Raw genomic sequence first — 8,266 nt, 5'->3', positions numbered from 1 at the left:
CTACATAACTGTCAGGCTTCGGAATGACACATTTTATCAGCCTGCTCTCTTAATGATGGGCAGTGATGGATAGGCCTATTTCCTCTTGTTCTTTTTCCTTTTTTCCCTCTTTTTTCCCATGTAGGGAGAGGTAGATTCAGGTGTGCCTTTTTCTTTTTCTATTTTAAAGCCAGGCCCAAGCATAACGCTGGTATATTTAGAGAAACTGAAAAGCAAGCACAGAAGGCTTTTCTCGCCTACAGAAACAAAACCAGAGGGATGCGGTGGGGGAGTTCTAGGCTCATGAAAACAAAATCCAGGCAGACAGATTTCAATCCATTTCTGGAAACTGGCTTGTGGTATTCAAAGAGGGAAAACAAAATGGAAGAAATAGATCGATCCCTCTCTCAGAGACAGAGCCAGTTCGGTGTAGTGGTTATGCGCAGACACTTATCTGGGAGAACTGGGTATGATTCCCCACTCCTCCACTTGCAGCTGCTGGAATGGCCTTGGGTCAGCCATAGCTCTCGCAGAAGTTGTCCTTGAAAGGGCAGTTTCTGTCAGAGCTCTCAGCCCCATCTACCTCACAGGATGTCTATTGTGGAGGAAGAAGGAAAAGGAGATTGTAAGCCACTTTGAGACTGAGATTCAGAGTGAAGGGCGGGGTATAAACCCAATTTCTTCTCTCTCTCTCTCTCTCTCTGAGAGTTCTAACCAGGGGAACAAAACTATTTTCATTTCACAATGGAGTCTCCAAGGAAGCACAGCAGATCCCAAGTGATAGCTTTTGGGTTCGGTGAAGAATGGGCCTACAGGCTGCCAACTCTGGATGGGAAATTCCTGGAACTTGAGAGATGGGACCAGGCTGGGGAAGCTGGGGTATAATGCTGTAAAATCCTCTCTCCAAAACAGCCATTGACTCCAGGGAAACCGATCGCTGTCATTTGCAGATCAGCTGAAATTGTCAGGGCCTTCCTGGAGGTTGAGCAACCAAAGAGAAATCACGGATGAAGGAGAGCCAGGAAAACCTCTGGTTCCGTGATAAAAAGGTAAAGCAAACACCCTGTGCAATCACCAGTCGTTACTGACTCTGAGGTGACGTCACATAATGACGTTTTCATGGCAGACTTTTTACGGGGTGGTTTGCCATTGCCTTCCCCAGTCATCTACACTTTTCCCCCAGCAAGCTGGGGACTCATTTTACTGACCTCGGAAGGATGGAAGGCTGAGTCAACCTGGAGCCGGCTACCTGAACCCAGTTTCCGCTGGGATCGAACTCAGGTAGTGAGCAGAGAGCTCAGAGTGCCGTACTGCAGCTTTATCACTCTGCGCCACGGGGGTCCCTGATACTAGCCTCAAAAAGCACAAAAATGAACCACAATTTTCTACAAAAATTAGAATAATTAAAATAATAAGATTTCAGTTGTAAATCAAGCCACACAGAATTGCAAATTAAGCCACAAGGACAATAAATAAAGCCACAATTAATAAACAAGCAAAGGGACGTCAACAAAGGAGGCAAAAACCCTTTTCAAACAAGAAGTCCAATAGTAACAGATGAAATCAATCACGGGAAATAAATGTCCAAATGTTTCACAATCCTCTCAAAGTGCGGCTAGGCATGAGTCTAAATGCATAGCTATGCCCGATGAATCCTTGGTGGACGGGATAGTACTCCATTGTTCCCGTTTCACAGATGCTTCTTCTAGCTTCTTCAACCCGGAAGTTGCAGCTAGTGCAGAACGCGCGGCCAGGCTACTGTTAGGGCTCCCAAAACGGGAGCACATACAGCCGGGGCTGCGCGAACTGCACTGGCTGCCAATTACATACCGAGTCCAGTACAAAGTGTTGGTTATTACCTTTAAAGCCTTGTATGGCCGAGGACCAGCCTACCTGAGGGACCGTCTCTCCCCATATGAACCCCAGAAGGCACTGAGGTCAGTCGGAAAAAATAAAATGACTATCCCTGGGCCGAGAGAGGTCAAGCTCCAGAACACCAGAGCACGGGCCTTTTCAGCTGCGGCCCCTGCCTTATGGAATCAGCTTCCGGAGGAGGTGCGGGCCCTGCGGAACCTTGATCAGTTCCGCAGGGCCTGCAAAACTGTCCTCTTTAAACGAGCATACGCCGGCTGCTGAATTACTGTGAATTAAGGACCCGCCAGCATGGTCCTGTTTAAGGACCTACATTATCATAGAATTATTTAAACTGGCAGAACCAGCGTCAGAATGCCACCATTGCTGCTAGATGAACTTAAATTAACTTAAACAATGAATTCTTAAATATTAACTGGTTTTTATAATGTTTAAATGTTTTTATTGTTAAACTTAAAGTTTTTGTTTATTATTGTACATGTATAAAAGGTTGTTAGCCGCCCTGAGCCGCCTAGGCGGGGAGGGCGAGATACAAATAAAATTTATTATTATTATTATTATTATTATTATTATTATATAGCTCAAAACTTCACAATTCAGGACCTGGCAAGACCACTTCTGGGCACCTGCAAATCTCTGATGCAGCAGCTCACCCCCAAAAGCAGACAAGAGGCTATGAAATATTGGTGCTTCTATACAAGTTAAGAGTGCATGGGAGCACACTTTATGTTGTTTAACTCGGTCATCATCAGAGCTAGAAACTTGTTCTTTGGGGGGTAGAGGACTACAGCAGGTTCTTCAGATATTAGGTGGATTCATTTGATTCCTGCCCCCTTTGCCAAATCACGTTTTGCGATATAACACTGATCAAAACATTTTTCCAGGTCCGCCACCCAAAACAAATAGAAACTTCATTTTTTTTTTAAAGTGAACTGAAAATCTGAGCTGAACATTAAGTGGACATCATGGATTCTGGTCTGTTCTCATATCCATTTTGATGATTCAAGAGAGAGTTTATTTAAAAACAAAATAAAAATAAAAAACCCTGCCATGCCTGAAGGATTCTTACTAAAAAGGACAGCAGATGATTTGCAAATGAGCCACATACACAATGAAAATACAGGAGAGAGAACCCTGGATTTATTTATAAAGCTGTTCTATCGAAACCAGCTTTCTATTCAAGCGTATCCGTTGCACAGCAGTACTTAGGCTACAAATGTGCACTGACAAAATGAATAATTAATTTTATTGGCTTGCAGACCCTGCTGCATACTTCTTATGTAAAGCAGGCGTTGTCTCTCATACAAGCTGCATATTATTTTCCTATTTTAAGTGCTCTTTTCCCTTCCCTTCTCGGAACGTTCCAAACGGCCCACTCACCTTATGTCCTCTAGAGGGCAGTGGCGAGCATCAACGCTCTCCCGGCTTTTCAACAGCCTATTATAGCTACCCGGCACAATAAAGAATTTTAAAAAAGGAAGGAGAGTGCTGACATCTCGTAGAGGTTCGTCTTATTATTCCAGCTGAATGCAAGGACAGAACTTTCCATTTCCAACAATGGGGCTGAAATAAAATATTGCTACAGGCCCCGCATCAGAGATGGGGACTACCTGGCTCAAATCAAAATGTGACACTCGTTCCTATTTGATCTGCCTCTCCTCTTGACCTTGTTTGTCCTCCAAGCACAAAAGCGCCTTTACCTGTCCGCTCATTTCCCAGCTGGCTTCATGTCTCCCTCTGGGCTTGCTTTCTCAGCCCCAGCTGCATGCCTCCAACGTTCTTTCCCGCCACACATTACTCGCTCTGATCCTACTCCAAAAAAGACTGCGCAGCCTGTCTTCTTACAACCGCCTTGCCGTTAGATCTCTTTCCCCTTAGATCCTCCACCTCCCTGCTCCTGTTCTCACTCAGCTTCCCTTTCTACTGTAGCAGCCTTTCTCCTCTTCTTCAGGACAGTGTTACTATTATACCCAGTTTCAGGGCTTTTTTGAGCAGGAAGGCACAAGAACACGGTTCTGGCTGGCTTAGTGTCAGGGGTGTGGCCTAATAGGCAAATCCCTGCTGGGTTTTTTCTACAAACCCCCACCCCTGTGTAAAACAATGGTGACACCAGGGGTGTGGCCTAATATGCAAAAAAAAGCCCTGCCTAGTTTAATTGATCTTTCACTTTCATCATCGATGCGTTTCATTGTTAACTGACCTTGATAAGTTAGAATGTTTGCGCACGTTCCATGGCATCGCAATGGCAAGTAGGCCTTGCAGGGAGCTAAATGTAAATCCACCACTTTTTGGTAAAGGTCTGACAAAGCATTATTTCTCTCTGATCGTTCTCCTAAGACTACTGTTTAGTCTGTCCTCTTACGACTGCCTCTTTTCTCTTAGAACCTCCATTTCCTTGGTCCTGTTCTCAGTCAGCTTCCCATTCTGCTTAAGCAGTTCTTCTTCTGTTCCTGAGCACAGAGAAAAGATTATTCTGAGCCTAAATCTGGGGTGTCACACCTGCGGCCCAGGGGCCGGGTCAGGTCCCCGGAGAGTTCCTATCAGACCCGCAAGCAAGTCTGCTTTCTTCTTCCTCTCTGTTTTCTTCTGTGTCACACCTTGCTTTGCAGGCTTGCTCAATTGCACAGACACTACAGAGCAAAGCCTCTATTTTCTCCATGGGCTGAGGCTCCTCCCTTGAGGAGGAAGGAGAGGAGAGAAAGCCTGCTCTGTCAGGCTCTCTCAATCGCACAGCAGAGCTACTGAGGCAAGCCACTTTTCCTTCTACTGGCTGAGGTTCCACCCCCCTCCTCATGCCCTAGGAAGGGAGGGAAAGAGCCAAAGCTTCCTTTGCCCAGTTTCCTCGATCATACAGGAGAGATACAAAATCTTTAATTGCGTTTGTCTGTGTCCTTTATAAAGTTTATATCTCTGCTAACTGGCATTACATTTTATGACACACGTGGCCCAGCCCAACAAGGTCTTATTTATGTCAGATCTAGTCATAACAAATGAGTTCGACACCCCAGGCCTTTACTTCCCTCACAAAAGCAGCATGTCATTGTTAAATGACCTTTTGGATAAGTTAGAATGTTTCTGTATGTTCTGTGACATCACGACAGTAAGCAGGGCTTGCAGTCTGGGGGGAAAAAACAGTCAAATTTAATTCCACCTCTTTTCAAAAAGATTTGAGGCAGCATCGCTTACTTTGCACCCTAGCCATGAAACACATCTGCTTTTTTTTAATCAATTCAACCTCGAGTCCAACTAGCATTTCTATTTCTCGTTTGAAGTTTCCACAGAAGATCCCTGAGAAAAAAAACACCTGTCTTCAAAAACAGTATTTTTCAAAACACTAATTGGAAGCTGCTGTTGACATTTAAGGAAATAACATCGCACTCAGAAACGTGGCAACAGACTTTTCAAATCTCCTTCAATATGCATTCACTGAGAGACCTCTAAATCTAAAACATCACTTTTATTATTTCTGTTTGGTTTCTGGTCTAAACCACAGTCAGGGACAATACTCTGGCTTTCGAGGTGGGGAATGAGTGTCCAGACAGAGACCTACCACAGACACGTGAGCTTTGCCAGATGCACCGTTCCTGGTTTCTCCCCAACTCTTCCATTGCATTTTCATAGCTGAACTGCACAAAAAATGTCAAGGTTGCCAGTTCCTAGGAATACAAGGTGGTGAACATATCAACATATGAGCATATGAAGCTGTCTTATACTGAATCAGACCCTCGGTCCATCCAAGTCAGTATTGTCTACTCAGACTGGCAGCAGCTCTCCAGGGTCTCAAGCTGAGGTTTTTCATGCCTACTTGCCTGGACCCATTTTAGTTAGAGATGCCGGGGATTGAACCTGGGACCAAGCAGCTGCTCTACCACTGCGCCACCGTCCCTCCTGTGGAACCACAGAAAGTCCCACACAGATCTGGCAGCTTGGCAAAATGGAGTTGTGGGAAGAAGACATGTGTGCCTTAAAGTCATCTTTAAGGGCAGCTCTAGGTACCGATTGGGGCAGTAGTCAAGCCTACTGCATACAGTAGCATGGACTAACATGGTTAGACCAGCAAGGTCTAGCAGGAAGACAGTTTCCATGCTTACTGACAGGGAGGAGAAAGATTCCCTTCCTTCCCACTGAACTGTGGCCCCAATCCACAGTTTTTTCTTAACTTTGATTTTTTCTGCAGCTACATGGGCACTACAAGCTCACGCTCCTTGCTGAAAAAGTGATCTGTGGAATACAGAACTCAGTTGCCAGGGAGAAACGGAAGCTTCAGTGAGTGGGCTCTATGACATCATATCCCTGTGAGGTCCTTCCCCTTCACAGGCCCTTCACTCTGCAGGCTCTGCCCCCAAATCTGCAGGAATTTCCCAACCTAGCATTGGCAACCAACCCTACATTCATTATAGGAGCTGCATTCTATGAACCCAAGCACTAAGAGAATCACGGAAAACCAAAACTGGATGAGAAAAAAATCTGTGAAAAATAACTAACCACACCCTAATCAAACTATTCAAAATTCATATGAAAGTTCAAAAATTCATTACACAAGGTCTAGAAGACCATAAGGCATTTCTAATATATCTTCACAGTGTGCACGAACATTGACAATACTGAATAATTTCAAACCATTCTCTCAAATGGAGGCCAGAATATGGAAGAAACAGAATGGTTTCCAATCGGCAAAGCTGGAAGACAAGGATTTTATCACCCTAGCTCTTCAATCGGAATGCAGAACATATTGTTAGGAAAACTTGGATTAGATTTAGACGAAGGCGGAGTGAAAATTGGTTGAAAGAACATTGACAATTTGAGATACACAGATGGCGACACATGACTGGCAGAAAACAGGGATGACCTGAACCGATTACTGACGAAGGTTAAAGCCGAAAGCGCCGAAGTAGGATTAAAGCTGAACATCAAGAAGGAAAAAGTAATGACTACGAGGGAATCACACGATTTTAAGGCTGATGAAGAAATTGAAATTGTTCCATCATTTCTATTTCTTGGCTTACTCATCAACTAGAAGGAGGTTGCAACCAAGAAATCAGAAGGAGACTGAGACTGGGAAGAGCAGCCATGAAGGAGCTAGAAAAGATGCATAAGGGTAATGTCACGGGTGACCAAGATCAAGATAAATCATACCACAGTATTCCCTATTACTATGTATGGGTGTAAACGCTGTACAGTCAAGAAAACTATCCAGAAGACAGTTGATACATTTGAAATGTGATGCTGGAGGAGAGTTTTATGGATACCATAGATTGCCAAAGACAAATAAGTGGGGCTTAGATCATATCGAGCCTAAACTCCCCCTAGAAGCTAAAATGACTAATCTGAGGCTATCTTATTTTGGTTGCATTATGAGAAGGCAAGAGTCCTGAGAAAGACAATCAGGCGAGGAAAAGTTGGAAGACCCAGCATGAGATGGACTGACTCCATCAAGGAAGCCAGAGCTCTCAGTTTGCAAGATCTGATGTTTTGGAAGACGTTGATTCATAGGGTCAACCATCAGTCAGAAGGGATTCGATGGCCCCTAAAACACACACGTCCACTAACAGAGCATAAGTGCTGGATGTTATTGAGCAACAGAAAGTAAATATTGGCAAATGTGTTTAGCAACCTGAAGAGCAGAGGTCTCACTTCTGCTATTGCAACCATTTCCACCAAGCACAGTTTCCTTCTTTGCTTCCCATTCCCGCAAAGCTCTTCTCGCCACCAGCACTCAAAAGGCTGGGGTGGTCATTTAAATAAGCATCTTCTGACCATCACGTATTGAACACTTCAACTAGCAAACATCAGATGTCAAAAGAAATTGCATCAGATATTGTATATCAGATGGATGATGTTCACGTCAAACATCACAAGATGCTCCACCAGTCAATATAAAATATGCTTGAAATTAAAATGTGCCAAGAAGAATTTTAAAAATGCAGTTGGGCGGGGGGGGACTCTTATAAATTTGCACTGACTGCCTTCTCCCCTACATTATCCCCTTAAAAACAAAAACAACAGTGATGTGTTCAGGTAATTTAAAAATCCATACTCAGTGGTAGAGCCCTTTAGATGATAATGTATATATTTACAAAATACCCTGCTCCTGTGGTGCAGTCTACATTGGCACTACCCAACGCAGTATCAACACCCGTCTCACCAAACACAAGAGACACTGTCGCTTGTTTCAGCCAGAAAAATCAGCTGTAGCTGAACATGCACTTCAAGAAGGAGACCACGTCATCCACTTTGAAAGAACTGAAGTCCTTTCTACGGTCTCACATTATCATACCCGCCTGAACAGAGAAGCTATTGAGATTTACAAACACCAGCACAATTTTAACAGAAAGGAAGAAGGCATTTTCATCCACCAATCTTGGTACCCAGCTCTGCAAGACACCCTACAGACTATAAATTGCAGAAAGTCTCA

Source organism: Heteronotia binoei, chromosome 6 (assembly GCF_032191835.1).
Source record: "Heteronotia binoei isolate CCM8104 ecotype False Entrance Well chromosome 6, APGP_CSIRO_Hbin_v1, whole genome shotgun sequence".
NCBI classification, from domain to species: Eukaryota; Metazoa; Chordata; class Lepidosauria; order Squamata; family Gekkonidae; genus Heteronotia; species Heteronotia binoei.
Note: the sequence above shows the minus strand (reverse complement) of the source record.